At 38.3% G+C, this 18,969-nt stretch overlaps 1 long non-coding RNA gene across 1 annotated transcript; it reads right to left on the minus strand.

Annotated features, from left to right (window-relative positions):
* Nucleotides 1-12,325: 12,325 nt before the first annotated feature.
* LOC118978365 (uncharacterized) lies at nt 12,326-15,182 on the minus strand. Its single transcript, XR_005064698.1, has 3 exons — nt 15,122-15,182; nt 14,046-14,187; nt 12,326-12,522 (listed from the first exon to the last, which is right to left on the minus strand). It is a non-coding gene; the product is annotated as an uncharacterized LOC118978365 (long non-coding RNA).
* Nucleotides 15,183-18,969: the final 3,787 nt, after the last annotated feature.

Below are 18,969 nucleotides of genomic sequence, written 5' to 3' on the forward strand. Positions count from 1 at the left end.
TGTTACCTCTTGTAAACTCTAAGGGGGGTCCTGGGAACTAGCTCTTAGATTTGATGGCCAAGTCCAAGTTCTACCAAAAAAGAAAGTAAGACTTAGCAGTTTGCTCAAGAAAAGAGGAATTAATCACAGGCCTGGGAACAATTTCTGCATAAGCATATAAGTAGGAGTATTGGAAAATCTAGCATCAGAAGACATTAGCGCTTCATTTCCGTGTTTGTATTTTTTGAAAACTATATTTATTCACCTTTCTTGTTGAAGTACATGGGAACCTAGCTGTCACACTAACTGAAATAGGACAGAATTTGAGATAAGTCTATTTGGAATTCTCACCACAGGATTTCAGTACTACAAGCATTTAAAAGACCCCTTCATTTATTATGAGGAGACATGGCCCCAATCTTATGGATAATATTACAGAAAATGGTACAGACAGCCATAACTTAAACAATTTGCTCTATAGAGTCCCAGATGAGCAGTTCTAACATGCTTTTGAAAATAAAAGTAGTGCCTGATTCATCTGATACTCGGTTATAAAATGCATTCAAACTTAACTGATCAATGAATAAATACTGAGTCCCTGCTATCAATAAACCATGCCTGTCTATTATATATGTGACATTGTCATACAACATCAGCACTTGATTGGAACAAATTTACTACAATAAACAGGAAATAAATACAATGCTTTCTGCTGGATGCTACAGTCTGAAACTAAGATAAATAAAATCAAATCATTGTGCTTAAGGAGTTTCAATCTAGTAAACACAAGACTCCCCCAAAAGTAAAAAGTTGCCACTAACCTTGAGAAAGAAAAGATTTCAGTTTAGGGATGAGAATGAAAATTGGGGTATGAACTAGGATAATAACAGGAAAAAAGTTGTGAAAGAATTTACACTTTATACTCATCTTTGCTATTTGCTCTTAAATGAGTATGGAAGAGACAGAGTTATTATTATTTGGCTTGTTTTAGTGTGGGTAAAGGGAAGGGTTCAGACCTTGAACCTTGCTGCTCCCCACCACCATTTTTAGCCTATGAAGAAATCTATCAGAAAACCTGTACCCAAGCTTTGGGACAAGTAGTTACTTATTAGGTATTAAGTCAGTTTAAAAGGTCATCGGTTTGGGTTAGGGAGAGCAAAGGTCATTCATTCAGCAAGGAGCAGCTGTCACAGCAACGAAAAGAAAGATTAAATGAAAAAAGTCTGGAAGAATAAAGCATTAGAATTCTAGTAGCTCTTGCCTTAAAAAAAAAAAACAGACAAGAGAGAAATATCAGAAAGGATCGCCATCATCACTACACTAGGTTTCTTGTAAGTGGGAAGGAATCAGGTACCCATCACTTGTGATTATGAGTATCTTAGATCTTTTCCCCCCTAAATCCACAGACTAGGTGTCCCCACAATCCAAAACTGAGGGCACATTCCCTTCTTGGTGATTTCAGTAAACATAAATGATAATATGTCTTAAGGTTAAGGAAAACAAAAAATGGAATCAAGATATGCAACATTCTAAACATACAATTATTATTTTAGGATTATAACCTATTTTAAAGGCATACGAGATTGTTTACCCCTCCCAACAACCCAATAAGGGAGTTCTTATTTCTCCTATTTTATACACAGACACTCAGATCCAGAGCAATTTGGAACTTGTAGTGACTTCAAAAATAAACTCTGATATTAATAACCTACCTGCAGGGCACAAAAGTAGCCACAAGGAGAGGGACAAATCTAAAAAAAAAATAATAAAACTCATGAAGCTAATCCAGAGAGTATGGAACAGGAGAGAAAAGTAAGCGAAGGAGTAGAACGGGATCCAGAAGCAGGGTCGCACTAATTGGTCACTTGAGTTTCGACAAAGGTGTTGGAGCAATTCCACAGAGCCAGGAAAGTTCAACACCTGGAGAGCCATCTGGAAAAAACTTTAACCCCTAGCTCACACCACACACTAGAATTAACTCGACATAGATCATTGACCTAAAGCTTAACACTACAGAACTTCTAGAAGAAAATATCTTCATGACCTTGGGGTAGACAAAGATTTCTTAGACCATATCCAAAAAGAAATGGATATCTTACAGATATCTTACAGATATCTTACATATCTGTAAGAGAAAATAATTTGGATTTCATAAAAAAATTAAATCTGCTCTCCAAAAGATATCACTAAAAAATGAACAGGCAAGTCACAGAATAGGAGAAAAATATTCTTAATATATTTATCTGACAGAGAACTTGTTTGCAGAATAGACCAAGAATACTTATAACAATAGTTGAGACAAAAATATAATTAAAATAGAAAAATACACAAAAGATTTGAAGAGACACTTGGCAAAAGAAGAGATATCAATGGCTAAGCAGCATATGCAAAGGTGTTCAATGCCTTTAGTCTTAAGAGATATGCAATTCAAAACCACAGTGAGATACTCCTGCCAAAACATTAGTATGGCAAGAACGAACAGACGGACACCATCAATGAATGAATGATGAATGTGTGAAACAAATGGGATGCGCATGTGTTTTCTGTGAGAGTATGAAAGGGAACCGCCCACACTAGAAACCTGTCTCCTATCTCCTAGTTTCTTTTAAAGGTAAGCGTAGATCCGGGCTATCACCCAACAGTTCCACGGCCAGGTGGAACTTTTACAAGAATTCAAAGATTCATGCTATTATTGCACATCATAGAACTCGTGCCTGTAGCTTGAAAACTTCTAGAAGAAAATTACCTTTATGACCTTCAATTAGGCAAAGATCTTGTAGACCAGACACAACAATTACTATCTGTAAGAGAAATAAATGCTAATTTGGATTTCAAGAGAAGTGAGCACCCAGAGATACAAAAAGGGGAGTTTAAAACTTTCTCTCCAGCTTTATTCATAATTACCAAAAACAGAACATGTACATGTCTATCAGCAGAAAAATGGAAAAATAAATTGGGGTGTATTCATAGACTGATATTAGCTACATCACAATAAAAATAATAAACTTATACATACAATAATATGATCAAATTTCAGTATTGTGTTAAGTAAAAGAGACAAAAGACTATATACTGTATAATTTCATTTAGATAAACTTCAAAAACAACTAAAACTATGATAATAAAAATGAGAAAGATAGTTATTCCCAGTGAGAGGGTGGTGACTGGCTAAAAAAAGGGTAAAAAACCTTTTGGGAGTGATGAAAATGTTCAGGATATTGGTTACATGAGAGTACTGCCTATAATTGTCAAAACTTATTGAACTGCACACTTAAAATCTGTGTGCTCCACCATATACAAATTCTACCTCAATAAAGAACGGATTTGAAAAAATTCATTAACTGTGAAAGATGGCAATGAGCTAAGCCTAAAATAATGACATATTCACCTCTACCAGTTCCATCTTAATATCAGATGGAAAGTGTGGAAAGAAAGATGTAGACACACATATTATAGAGAGAGGTCAGCACAATCCTGATTTATTCCTGTGTTTCTCTCTCTTCTAAGTGAAAAATTGCTTGTTTTTCCCAGAAGAGGGACATGCATACGCGCAATTGTCTGCCAAGGGTTAAAAAGGGCATCATCCCTTTCATTTCCAGCAGTTAAGCAGCAACACCTGACCTTGCCAAGATTCTCTGGCAACTATTTCAGGCAACGTGGAGACATGATTTTTCAGTTGTGGGATTCACGTTGACGTTCCCAGCATACATACTCCACTGATTCATGGGCCCTATGGTCCAGGGGCGGCATCCTGACACTCCAGTCACAAAAATCTAGTTACAAGGTCCGGTTAATTTAATCAGCCCCTTCAGTGTAGGTGGCATCTTGGAGACTTTAACACAATGAAGTCACAGAAGCAAACCTGAACATATTATTTCAAGTTTGGGAAACAAGCACCGTGCACCACTTGATAGTATCTCCATAACTGCTTTTGTTTCTTCAACATCACCTAAGCTCACTAGCAACCATCAGCACATACTAATACTAGCACATACTAGTTACCGTCATTTCTATCATGGAGTCCCTTTTAGAAATATTAGAGCCCTCTATGTGCTGAGAGAAATCACTTGGCAAATCTTGTAGAAGCTATTTTATTCTGCCAAACCTCTTCTAAATTCGTCTTTTTCTCGGTTTTGATTTAGTAACTTTAGATCTCTGCATTATGTTGTGCTTTGCAGGGAGCTATTGACTTCAGCTAAGGAACCGTGAACAATAATTATTTTGCATGACTAAGCCCCAGTACACCATTGTCAGACAGGCACTTTACAGTACCACCAGTTTCAAGATTTAGAACAGAACTGTCAAACAAGCAAATGCCTACACCAAAGACTTCTATTTTCAAGCTACAGGCATGAGTTCTATGATGTGCAGTAATAGAGTGAATCTCTGAATTCGTGTGAAAGCTCCTCATTTGACAGTCCTGGAAATGAAAGCCTGTTTCTCTCCAGAACAGATATATCAGTGGGAGCAACAGTACACATTTTCAAGTAAGGCTGAAGTGTGGCATTTGTGCTGGCAAAGGGAGACTCGGGCACCGAGATTATTTAATGGTACTAAGAAGCACTGTATTTGTGGTGCCCAGAGAACTACTTACCCCAAACAGAACACCTGATGTTACTCATCTCAGTTGGACATCTTTCCAAACGTTTAATGAAACTTTGATAGAGTTAATTTATATCAACTAGAAATTTTATACTAGAAATAATACAAATCTAATACAAATATGTCTCAACATTTTAAAGGTTAGTTTCTTTATCAATTTTTACATTATTTTGTTGTATTTTTCCATTACCACGTATCCCCCATACCCTCTTCCACTTCCACCCACTGCCCTCCTCCCTGGAATCACCACACTGCTGTCTCTCTGTCCTTGAGTTCTTTCTCTTTTTCTTTTTTGCTTGATCCCTCCACCCTGCCTCAAATGCCCTCAGCCCAGAGCGGTCAGCCTGCTGTCTATCTCTGAGTCTATCTCTGTTTTGCTTGTTAGTTCTGTTTGTTCATTAGGTTCCACATATGAGTAAAACCACATGGTAATTGTCTGTCTCTGACTGGTTTATTTCACTTGGCAAATATTCTCCAGATCTGTCCATGCTGTCACAAAGGGTAAATTTTTCTTTTATATGACTGAGCAGTACTCCATTATGTACATTTATCATAGCTGGTTTATTCGCTTATGTACTGATGGACACTTGGGCTGCTTCCAAATCATGGCTATAGTAAATAATGCTGCAATAAACATAGGGGTGTGCATAGTGTTTCGTGTTTCTTTGGATAAATTCCCAGATTTACAAAGCCCAAGAATGGAGCATGCTAGAACAAATATGAATAGATGGGGACATACATTTTCTATAAATTAAATGTGTTTTACCCTTCAGCACAGTCAGGACAGCCCATCGGGAACATAGGCCCAAACAATTTCTGTTCACAATCTTTGGTTGACCTTTTATCCCTTTACATTTTTATAATACTTTAATTTTTTTACACTTCTCTTTTCTTCTTCTGACAATTCGATTCTATTTTTCTAAAGATTTTGTTTATTTACTTTTAGAGACAAGGGAAGAGAGAGAGAGAAAGAGAGAAAGAAAAGACAAGAAACATCAATCAGTTGCTTCTCCCATGCCCCCAACTGGTAATGTGGCCCACAACCCAGGGGTGTGCCACGGGAATAGTTCACAGGCCAGCACTCAATTCACTGAGCCACACTAGCCAACACCAATTTGCTTCTTAAAACAATACTTTAAGACGAGTATTATCTTCCCTGCATAGATCAGGAAACTGAAGAACAAAGATTAAATGTCTTTGAAAGGCCATACGATAATTAAACAATACAAAGTAGGGTAGGGAGAAGCATGGATGACTAAGATACCTCACCAATACCTCTGTCTTCAAATATTTTGCATTTAAATATTCAATTCACTGTCAAAATATTTTCACTTTTTCTGTTTTATTGGCCCAGGAAAGTGTCTAGACTCTCCAAAATGAATTCATACTAATATATTTATTATTGCTGATTCGTAAATCAAAATCCCAAGTTATTAATTTTAAAAAAGAGCTCTGCTTTTCCACTGATCAAACCACTCAAATCACAACTTTATAAAGTACTCCCTCTCTAGCTGTAAAAACAAATGGGAAATGACAAAGTATACAAAAAAATGCCTCATCTGGCTGCATTAGGACTTGGAGAATTATCTCGGGTTCCCTTCAATAGATACCTTTCAAGGGACCACAGAAGTAGTACAAGTTTTTGATTGGACTCTCCAACTTTAGCCTCTCTCCCCACCAGTATAGCACTGCCTGTTTGGACTTCCTGAAGCGTAGCTCTGATCAAGCCACTCTTACACTGGAAACTTGTAGTAGAATTTGAGAAACTTAATGATGTTGACTGGTCTAACTTTCCAGTCTCAACAATAGGATACATAATATTGCAGGAAAAGGAAAGTGTGTGAGAAATGGAATGAGTCTTCTTACCTGGTTTGTTCAGCCTCTGGGTTGTCAAAGTGTTGACCGGAATAGTGAGGTGAGCTGGACCTCCACACCCTTATAACAGTACCTAAGGGAGTGCTTATGTCCGCCTAAGCTTCTCTCTCTGAAGAGTGTGAAGGATTTGTTGAAAATCCTTAAGCAGATATTTTGAAAATAATAAATCTCAGTATACATATGTAAACTTGTAAAATTTGCATTAGGGAAAATGAGTAATTTATAATTTCCTGACACCCTCAAAAGAAGTAGGCAACTGAAAAAAAGACTTTCGGGAGCTCTACGGTGAATAAAAGACAGATCAGAAGAGGAGAGGGTTCTTAGAGCAGGAATCCAACCGGTAGGCCAGCAGGAGCAGCTGGGGGAAGGGCTGAGAAAGAGATGAGGTGGTTGACAAAGAAGAGGAAGCTCAGCGGAAGAAGAGTTGTGGTTAGTGAGGCTTTTTATCAGGATTTTAGGCATAGTGTGTATTGTAACCGTTCCCCTCCTTTCCCATACAATCTTTAATTGAGTCTCCAGCTCTCTCTAAAGTCCCAGGGGGGTGATTTTCCTCCAGAAAGTTATGGAGGAACACCACCTCCAGAGAGGTGGTGCTGAGCTGGGCTCCTACCACCAGGCTGAACATGCAGGGCCCTGTGAGCACAGCCATGTCTTGGGTGAACAGACCCAAAGCAATGAACATCCAGCAGGCTCTGATCACCATTTCAGTTCCTCCTTGGGAAAAAGCTGGCAATAATTGTATTCTATAACTCAACAACGGGAGATAATGTGACTCAGAATGAATTTGTCTCTTATACGTGTTACTCTACTTCTGTTCAGCAAACCCATGCTGCATTTTGTTTTAGAATCCTTATTGGGCAGTCTCGGTCTTTGCTCGGACAGTTGCTCACAGTGCAGTCTATATATTTGGAGGTCTATATGTGACCTTAGTGGGAACGCTGTTTGTTTGTTTGTTTCCAGTATGATCTTTAAGGCTGGCTGGCTGTTGAATGATGATATTCCCCAAATCTGCCATCTCTTCGTAAGACTGACAGCTTTTTATTCTCTTACTCACAGGGGATAGGGAAGATAGGGCTGAGGTTTAAACCCCCTATTCTGGTTCAAAGATTTGCTTCCTTCTCCACGTGAGATCTGAAAATAGTTTGCTCTACATTGGCATTGGGCATGACAAGACTGTCTGTCAACATTCGGAAGCTTCCGTCCCTTATAATCTCTTTTAGCAACTGCTTCAAAATGTCAAAATATTTTAATGACAAATAAAGTATACAGGCTATTGATATTTTAACTGTATTGGGAATTTCAGTCCAGGCAGAGAAAGTAGATTGGGGGAGAATCCAAATGCATTGCTTACCTTGGGTTGGTGAATCGACACGCCGTGCACCCGTTTCCATTGCCAGCTCTCAACTCCATTGTCCTATCTGAGATTACCTTCTTTCTCACATCAGTCTATCTGGAGTGCATATAGCTTAACCTAGTTCCTATTTTCCCTTAATTCTGAAACCAAGTTAAAAGTGATTTCATTCTCTCTGAACTCTTGTAATGAATTATATTTATCTTTTTTTATGATATGCATATATTATCTTATTATTTTATAATTTTTGTAATATTTTAACACTCCCCCTAGACTATCCGTGCTTGCCTTTAAGTACATAGTATATAAATATATGGTCCTAAATTGGATGAAAACCAATGTGCCCATGAGCGTGCCCGCAGGCACACACACAAGGACTAGAAGCAACGATCCAAAATGGCATCAAATGTTTTCTCTGGTTTCAAGGCATCCATATGATTTCCATTTTCTTCCTTATACTCACCTCTGGTTTTTTAAATGTACACCATGATATATATTACTTTTAATGTAAAAATAAAATAATAAACATATTTGATCAAAAAGTCAATATTTGATTGCTTCCTTTGCCAAGGAATTTGGGGTCTTTTTTTTTCACAAGATGCTGCGAAGTGATGTCAATAAAATGCAAGTCACTTACCATCTAGGATTTTTTGCTGGAAAGAGAAATAATCTTAGTTTTCCTGTTTATATAATAAAAAGAAACTCTGGTAGCATAAGTTCAAATGTACTCCAAACTATTTTTAGTAAAATTGTTTTCAAATGAAATCTAAAACATAATTTCAATGTTTAAAATAATTGACAGCAAGGTGTAAGTTTCCCAGACAGTCTAAACTCTTTACCGATTGGTGAATGCAAACATGTGCTTCCTTGGTTAGGAAATCCCTGAATTACCCTCATGAAAATGTGGGTTTCATCTAGTCTAACATTCTCATTTTACCAAAAAAAATTGAGGTAAAGAAAGATTATAATACCTGTCCAAGATCACTCTGCTAGTAACTAGAACCTCCATTTTTCTAAGTTTAAGTTTCTGACTATTTTATTATATTGTCCTAATTTTTGCTTGCTATTATTTTAGAACATTATGTTTCTCATGATTGTGACATGCATCCAGTTTGACTTCTTGAGTCTCTACCCTCTGTTTATACCCTAGGCTTCAATGTGTGTTCTCCAGCTTTCATTCCATACCTCAGGAAAGATTTACCTGCCACAGATATCTCTATCTCGTCACCCAATGGCTATTTCCTTACTTCCACAGGGCTCATAGTCAATGCCTGGCCTGTTATTTGCAACATTGTTCTTTCTTTGACAGACAGTGAAGGTTTGTTTGAACCTGAAGGTACCTATGTATCTTTCTGTCTCTTTCACATTTGGCCTGATTTTGCAGTTGAAAACACTCCAGCTTCCATGTGTCAATCTCTAAATTTACCAACCCCAGCCTAAGCAATACATCAAGATTACCCCCATTCTATTTGCTCTTCCTTTCCCAACCTATTGGGAAAATCCTTTGAGTAAATTATCTCTTGATCGTCTAAGAATGGATTGGAGTGATACATCTTTCTCTTTTTCTTTCATGTACACAAGTCCACAAGGTAATGACGTAAGACAACAAATGACTAAATGCTCACATGAGTAGAGGAGGCAACACCAGCTTTGATGGTTTAGAAAGGAAAGCTCAATATGGATGAAACAGACAGAAAAAAAATGCTTTTGAAGGAGACAGCACACTTTGGTACCATTGAATAGATAATAGGGCAACACCGTGAGCAAAAGAATAGTCAGAAATACAGGGTGCCTGACCTAGACTGAGAAAAAGGTACAATATTTGTATCCCCTGATTCTATTTTTTTGGATCCCTTCATTCCTGCAATTTTTCCCACTGGAGTTAAGATGAATTACTTTATATAACATTTAGTCACAAATCCTTCAAAATTTCTTTCTGGTTTTGATTTAATTGGTGTATGGCCACATTTTTCTTTTTATTTGTTAGTCATTAAGTGAGCTTTAGGCTACACCATGAAGTAGGCAATAGCTCACTGGCAGAAAAGGTCAGCTAAGCTTTTCTCTACACCTGAAAAAACCTGAAAATGTCTGTGGTGCTATCCTGGCTCTGTGATTGTCCTTCTGTAAGTGTGTGGCAGCTGCCTACAACTTGAAGTTCACCTCAAAAAGTTTGAGCTCCTTCCCTGCCTAACTTTTCTCTCTCTACATTTGTTAGGACTTTTTAAGTTACAAATATAATAATACCGAACCCAAATTCAATTATAGGGATTTATTAACTCACATAATTGAGTAGTCCACAAATAAATAAATCTAGTTTTTATAAGGGCTTATGTTAAGTTTTATAAAAATAAAATTGGGATCTTTCTCTGTTCTTCCACTTTGCTTCCTTGGCAATGTCTACATTTCAAGAAACCTCTCCCCTCATGTTTGCAAGAGTTATGTGTCTGGAAACACATTATGTCACAGAGTAATCTTTCTTGGCCCTAATCGGTATTAATGGGGTCAGGTATCCATCTCTAAAATTAGGTAGATAAAATACACTGAATGGCTTACACTGCGGTGGCAGGTAGTTTTATGTGTCCAGTGAGAAGGTGTTTTTGGATGAGCTTAATATTTAAGTTAGTGAACCCTGAATAAGCAGATTCTCTTCCACTGGAGGATGGGCCTTCTCCCATCAGTTGAAGAACCAAATAGAATTAAAAGACTGACCTCCCAGAGAAGGAAGGAATCCTCCAGCAGACTGCCTCCAGCCTTTGCCTGCACCGTAGGTCCTCATGTGCACCATTGGCTCTGCTGAGCCTCCACGCTGTCTGTCAGCCCACACGGAAGAGTTTAGACTTCCTAGTTCCCATCATCACACAATGTTCCATTTTTCTATCATTTGTCTGTCATCTATCTATATCTATCCTACTGCTTTAGACAGCCCTGACTAATACAACTGCTGACTAGGTTAACCTCTAGAGTCAGGGATGAGAGCCAACCCCATCCAAATTTTAGTTGGGAAAATTGGGAATAGTTTTAGGAGTGCGGTTAGGGAAGCTTGGCTCCTAACAAGACAATACCCACTAAACATCCACTAAAACTTAGAAATTTTTGACAAACTTCTGTTTCTATTGCTTCCTTTTATAATTCATTTCTTAGACCAAGTAACTGGGTTTAAATGTCAGTTTGGCCAGTTAATAGGTATATCACCTTCAGTAATTACTTGATCTTTCTGTTCCTCATTTTCTACCTTTGCAGTTACTCATTTAGAAATAATAATAGTTCCTACCTCATAGGGTTGCTGTGATAATTAAAATAAATATGTGGAAAATTATTATAACAGGGCCTGGAACACAGAAAGCGTTCGTTCTACTGTGTTATTGTTATGGTTATCATCATCATCTCCTTTCATCCCCGCTTCTTTCCAATTTATTGAGTTTCTACTTTCCCCATATTGCATGCTCAGGACTCTCAGCTAAACCCTCCTGGCCTAGTTTTTCCAGGTTTCTCTGTCTCCTCTATTGTGATTCACCCATGCCAATAAGATTTTCATCAATGCATTCTTTCTATTAATAAAATTTACAAAGCTAAACAGGCAACCTAGAATTACAGATTTTTAGAACTTGTGGAGACCATCTAGTCCAGTAGTTACCAAAGTGAGGCACACAGGAATCTTGATCCATGCAGTTCAAGAGAAAATACTTCAAGATTTATATTTTTTATATTTTCAGTGTAAAATTTAAGAAACATGTTTATTATTTAATAAATAAATTCACAATGATATATATAGTCTGTTCAGAAGGTATCAGGCCATGTAATATTGAAAAATAGAGACATTTGCTCAAGATACAAGATATAAGAAACATTTTACATATGACAGTGATGCCTCAGTCCCCTTCAAAGTAGGCACCTTGGGGCCTCACACAGTTCTCCCAATTGCCATTTGCTATCCCATCATAGTTTGCTTGAATCTCATCATTGGTCTGAAATCTCTTTTCTGTCAAAGGTGATTTTAGTTTTGGGAAAAGCTAGAAGTCACAGGGCACCAAATCTGGGCTCTAGGGGAGGTGAGTCACCTGGGTGATTTGATGTTTCACCAAAAACCTCTGCATGAAACGTAATGCATGAGTGGGTTCATTGTCCAGATGAAGCTGCCAGTCACAAGCTGCCCACAGCTGAAGCCTTCTGATTCATCCAAATAGTTTCCGGGGAGCAATGTTCAAGCTTAAAGCAAAATTTGATGCAGATTTGTTGCTCCACTCGCTCAGTCATTTTTAATGCAATGGCCACCCAGTCCACATGCTCACTAAACAACATCTACCACCCCACTGACTAGTACAATGAAGTCGTCATTGTTCATACATGCACATTCCAGTCCACTCTCCTTGGCTGCCAAGTTACGTCGATGTCATGCAAACTGTTCTTGTTATATTACAATGGCTGGACTTTTTCTGGACAGACCTTGTATGACTTATAGATATATATATATATGCTAGAAGGTAAAGATCAAAGTTTTTTTTCACTAATACCATAATATAACTTTTTTAAAAAAAGTTGAGAGACCAATGATCTCCTCTGCTCCTCCTACTTTGCAGAGGAGGCAAATGATCCAAAAGAAGGGAACAACTTGCCTGGGATCTCATCTGCAAGTAGAAGAGTCTGGTTGCCAATGGGAGAGAGTGTGAGATGACCAGAGCTAAGCTATTTAAACCCACTCATCTCAGTCTCCTTATCTTTAAAGGAGAAATCATGAGTTCTATCAAAAAGAATTGTTGAGCACTCAATTAAAGGAGAGCATATTTAAAGAGGCTGGCACAGTGCTTGGCCCAATTTGAGGACTTAATATTAGGGATTTTTCTTTCATTTCTCAAAGTAGAGGTATTTTTGGTGAAAGATAGTGCCTTTCAAAGACTGAAATATGTAATGCTATATTATTTGGTGCTAATAAAGATATATGCTACTAAGCATATTCTTGCAAATCAAAACATTTTCATTTTTATTTTCATTACAGTTACTGGGGTGACATTAGTTAATAAGATTACATAGGTTTCAAGTATAGATTTCTATGACACATGATCTGTATTTTGCATTGTGTACCCAGCATCCAAAGCATTTTTAAAGGACACAGACAGTAGAATAATAATAACAATACTTCAGGTAACACAGTAGTCTAGAGGAATCTACGGCTAAGGAGCTCTTTTGCTACCCTCCCCCAAATCAAATCATATAGGTCAACACCACTATTGGTACCAAAATTTTCAATATATTGGAGGAGTTTAGGAGCAGTGATCTGTTTGGAAGGGGAGGCCAGAGACTTGTCCTAAAGCTGGTTGCATAGAAAGAACAGCATTTACTTAATATATATTTACTGGGGGTAGCATTTTAAAGGGGTTGTTCTACTGTCCCATCCCCAGTCCAGCCCTCACTGGTCGCTGCCACTGGTTGTCATATTTGTCTGTATTCTCAGCCGTCAATGTTCCCATTCCTTCTCAAAATCCTACACAAACAATCATGAATCTTCTTCATATCCGTATGTGCTCTAAATAGCTACTATACTATGTGAACTGTTCACTCCAACTTAATGTCTTCCCATCGCTAAATCAAAACTAATTAGCTTTGTTTTTCAAATTGCTGACACTGGGGGTCTTTGCTATAACAAACCTGTGTGTGATTAGTGATATAATGGCTGGTGCTGAGCTTGGGCAAATATTTATAGAGTAATCATATTGGATAGGGTTGAATAACCTCTTGGATTAAGTGTGAGCTTCTGCCAGGCAGTGCCGCAAAATTGTGCTAATTTAATGGTACAGTCCAACCTTCTGTCTCCTGACACAACCTCTACAGACATTGATACAAATATAATCAGGGTATGAGGGGACAGTACGTTGCCTTTATTGGCACCCTTGACAGTAATATGCCAGAAAAATCCAAATATCACTTTGCAAATATAAATTATGGGATAGGTAAATGAGACCTTATACAGCAAGAAGATTAAATATATATAGCACAGTGATGAGAATAAAGTAGTCAGTGGATAAATAATTGTCGTGTTGTTAGCATATTAGATACCAGAGGAAGAATTGTACTTTTATTTACTTTCAGGAACAGTAAATGAGTATTAATTAGGCAAGCCCATTTTAGTGTTAATAGAGGATTTCTTCTCTATCAGACTGTACTGATATTAATCTAGCCTCTCACATAGACACAGAGAGTAAATCTGAAAACATACAATTAATTCTTAATATGTAGTCCTTACCTTGTAGTCTGAGAGGAGACTGGGATCTTGGGAAGGCAGAGATGAAGGCAGTAGTTTTTAAAGGTCATGCAGTGGCCAAATGGAGACTAGAATCTCATTTTCCACACGCTGCCCCAGGGCTTTCCCACCTGGGTATATAGGCCTACTATAACGAAATAGTATCATATTGTTACATAAATGACTTTAGGATTTGGATCATTTCCTTACGCACATTCCTTACTCATATTGTTATACAGTTTTTAATTTAATAAAGATTATATATTTGATAAGTACAGGTAAAAAGTCCTTGAGCTTTTTATTTGCATTGATTAATTGCAATTGCACCATTTTTAAAATGCTGTGGAGCCATTTTTCTTACACACCCCAACCAGTTGGCTATATTTAGATGTGAGGAGGAAGCAGAGTAATTCTTAAAGAGTCCTATGTTTCTTACACCTGACTTGACTGATGGGCCTTAAGTACTATTTCTTTCAAAGCAAATATGACTCATAGCCCTCAGGTAGTGTGTGCACAGGCTAGAAATATTGATCTGTCCACATCCTAGAAATATTAAGACACAATAAAAAGAATTTTTAACTTAATTCTGAATAATGCAGTAGCCAAAATATACAAACAGTACACCATTGACCATGGTAATGCCTCTGTAATGTTTCATAATGTCAAGGATGTAATTTAAACTCAAGAAACAGAAACTGTCTCTCCAGACTGAACTCACCCCCTTCAGCTTAACGGTGACACTTTCTTAGAATAGTACATGCCTAAAGAAACTTATTTAAAGATATAAATAAACAGGCATTCTTTAAGTCATTGGGTATAAGATACCCATCTCGTAAGGAACTCATCAGCAGCTCAAAATTTAGAAATGAGAGCAACCAGGAGGCAGCTTGGTAAACTTTGCTTTGGAGTTTGCTAATAACGGAGGGAAGGAAAGTCCCGATTACTCCACATCAACACTGACCAGAGGAAAATGGAGGCAGACGCAGGTTACAAAAGGCAGCCTGGGACCCAGAGGTCCCATTCCATAGATGCTCCCCTCCCTGCTGCTTCCTGGGCTACCTGAAAACTCCTTTTCCTACCTGCCCCTGGCCAGCCTCCTGCTTCTCCTGATTTCTGGTTCCCACACAAGGCAGGAGAGAAGAGTTGGTCAATACTGCCGTGGGTTACGAAACACAGTTTCCTCACTTCTGGCTCTGGTGGCTCTCCCAGCCCCGTGGAGGCACCGGCAGCTGGGTTCTGCCTTCCAGTCACAGTTCAGGGACAGGGCTGCAAGCCACGCTGCTGTCACTATTGTAAGAATAGTATTTTCTTTTTCTTTTTTTTTTAGAATAGTGTTTTCAATTGAACAAAACAAGCAAACAAGCAAAACAGAAACAGACTCATAGATATAGAGAATATTTTGACCGTTGCCAGATGAGAGGGGAGTTGGGGGAATGGATGAAAAGGCGAAGGGATTAAGAAGTACCAATTGATAGTTACAGAATAGTCATGGGGATGTGAAGTTCAGTACAGGAAATGAAGTCAATAATATTCTAATAACTATGAATGGTATCAGATGGGTATGAAATATATCGGAACAATCACTTAATAAGTTATATAATGTATAATCACTGAGGTGTACACCTGAAACTAACATAATATTGTATGTCAGTTTTAGCTGAAACATTTTAAAAGTGGTTACAAAAATAAAAATAAATAAAATACAGAAAATGTGCCCTGATGTAAACTATGGACTTTAGTTAATAATATGTATCAGTCCATTCATTGTAATAAACTTACCACAACAATGCAAGATGTTAGTAATAGAGAAATGTGCAAGAAAAGGAAAGGGGGTGTATGGGAACTCCGTACATTCTGGTTAATATTTCTGTCAACCTAAAACTGCTCTAAAATAGTCTATTAATTAAAAAATGCAATTCAGAAAAAAATGGGTGAGCATTTTACTAATGGCCCTGTTTCCATTTAATACGTGTATATAATACTTTCCTAGGGCAATGGTGATATGCTTCCACAGGATCACATTATTTGGAGTCCCAACGTCAATAGGCGAGAGGAAAATGGGCTAGAGGCAGAGGGAGCTGGGGAGCGTGGGAAGAAAAAAACTGATATGTCACCAAGGGACGTATTCCATGCCCACTGACTTCTCCCGTTTCCCAGGACTGACTCTCACGTACTACTTTCTCAGTAACTCCCTAATCGGCAACGATGTGCATGGCTCTTGCCACAGAGATCATTATTATTGCTGGGAAAAATGTCCCCGGATAGGCTAAGACTTGCCCATACAGTGCAGTCAGCCCAAGGCAGAGGGATTAAGGCAGAGGAATTTAAGCATTCATATTCAAGATGATTTATCTCCATGTGAAATCAATTTGTTTGCTTTCTTGACACTGTGACAAGTGCAAACAAGTTTCTGCAAGTTCAGGTTCCTCTTTGTTACTACCTGGTTCTTCCTTCACCTACTTGGTGCCCCATCCCTGAAGGTAGGTTTCTGACATCTACTGAATTTCTGAATACCTCTTCTTGGGTCTCTGCCAGATCTGTCTATAGAGCCAGGGTCTCTGTAGACACTATAATAACACCTGCTACAACTCTGCTTCAAGTGGCACATGTGATTCACTCTAACCTTGGTTCATATGTGGACTGTTCTTTTCTCTTGGCATCATATCCCAATTTTATATTCCCTTTCTAGAGTCACATCCTTTCCTCCCAAGGCGAGATCAATAATCTAGTTACAATCCGATTTTTGAAGCCCTGAGGTGTCTATGGACTCTTGATTCTGAACTTCTTTGATCTGATTCAGCTCCATCCCCCAAGTATAACAGATGCCACATAAGTAATAAAAAAGCATTGATGAAAATAGTTATTTCTATTTGTTGAATACTTACAAAGTACTGGACCCAATGTTTTCAAGTATTATTTTAATAGTCACAGCCACTTTTTGACTTTTACAGGGCCAACAGTTTGCTGATAAGCATATGGATATAGCCTTCCCAATTCTGAAAATATTGTAACACTTTCTTATAGGTAAATAGCCCCCACCTAGGTCTTTCAAGTGTCCTCACTGGACTCCCCAGCCACCAGGCTCTCTGGCTACTACCTGCCCCCCACCCCCCCATGATCCAGCAGTTAAGAGGCTGACACCCAACTCAGTGCTCTGGCCAGTGGTGATCAGCCGCTGCTGTGCCATTTTTACTATCGAATGCCTCACTATCGGCCCCTGAATATTAGTATTATCCTTCATCTACAGATTAGACTAGTAACGCTTGTGGACATTTACTTGCCCAAAGCCTTATAATTAGTAAATGATAAATCAGAAACTCAAATCCCTGTCTGTCTGTCTTCACAGACCATTCTCTTTCCCTTACCTCAGAGCTCATAGATATAGAGAGGTGTTTCCCAAACGTATCTGATAGTAAGAGCAAGCTTTTGTCAAAATTACAGATTTGGCGGCCCCTTCTTTTTGGAGTTTCTAATTCAAATTCGTGTAGTTTTAGGCTAGAATCTGTATTTTCAAGAAGGTGATTATTATGCTTTCAAAATACTGCACTGGGTCATTTCCCCCCAAAATCATGTTGATAAGAATTATTGTGACATCTCCACATCTCAAATGAGTAAATAAAGACATTAAAACAACCCCTGACTCATAGGCAATGTCTAATGGACAGGATGGGACATGTGTTTCAGGGGGTGGGCAACCTGTTCACTGTCTTAGGTGAGGCAGTACAACTCAAAAGTAGAATCATTCTTTGATATATCTAGAAACATCATTAGAGACCACCAATTTTAGAATGAAGCAAAATTATAGTTTACAAATAGGTCAACTGAAAAGGACATAGAATAAGAGCTTTCAAAAAATAATTGCATGAAAGCCCTGCCTGGTGTAGCTCAGTGGACTGAGCACGGGCCTGTGAAGCAAAGGGTCGCTGGTTCAAATCCCAGTCAGGGCACATGCCTGGGTTGCAGGCCAGGTCCCCAGTAGGGGACACATGAGAGGCAACCACACATTGATCTTTCTCCCCCACTCTTTCTCCTTCTCTTCCCCTCTCTCTAAAAATAAATAAATAAAATATTTTTTTAAAATAAAAAATAATAATGGCATGAAACCTAGACAGGGGGCACTGAGTTTGCTAAGAAATATATTAGGGTTCTAAAACCTAGAACATGTTCTTCAGAATCATAACCTGTGAATAAAGAACTTAAGGAAATTAAAGGTAGGTTGTTGTCTGAGGCAGCTGTCAGTGCTTCTTCCCCATGCGTTGCCTCCTTTCTGCTGCCATATTTTTTCTGGAAATGTGTGACAATATGGTTTGCCACATAAAGTCTTTTTGATAGCCTCTCTCTCTCACCATTCTCTCTCCATTTCTGCTGTTAGCAAAAGCTGATCATGAAACATAAACAGGGGTCCAGAAAAAGGCAAATATCACACATTAATTGCACACAGCAGGTTTATGATGCAATTCTCTTTCTCAGGAAAGCGCTTAGAAAGAAGCAGGAAGAAAAAGAGCAAAACAGATGAGCAATTGTCTCCAGCCTGGTCTTATCATGGGACTTGATTCATTAAACGTTTCTGAGAAGGGCAGAGTCATCTAAGTCAATAGAACGTCCTAAAAGCTCTTCCTCGCATGTACATCATCAATGAGCAAGAGAAACCTGGAGCGGAGCTGAAATGTACTACCGCAGGACATGGCCCAAGCTGGGTTGATTCTCTTCCAAATGCCAACCCCTGCCAAACGCTGAAACACCTGCTTCAGTTATCAGTACATATATCCCCTTAGACATCTGAAAAACAAGTCCTCGGCTAAACCAATAAGTAAAATCAAGTGCCAAATATGCCCTCAACAGAAGCTGATAAAATAAAACACTTAAATAAATTTAACTGAATGCTTCCAAATGGCACAGCTGACAATGAAAGAATGCACAGTAGTAA

This window comes from Sturnira hondurensis, unplaced genomic scaffold (assembly GCF_014824575.4).
Source record: "Sturnira hondurensis isolate 20B ecotype Veracruz unplaced genomic scaffold, ASM1482457v3 Scaffold0021795, whole genome shotgun sequence".
Classification (NCBI taxonomy): domain Eukaryota; kingdom Metazoa; phylum Chordata; class Mammalia; order Chiroptera; family Phyllostomidae; genus Sturnira; species Sturnira hondurensis.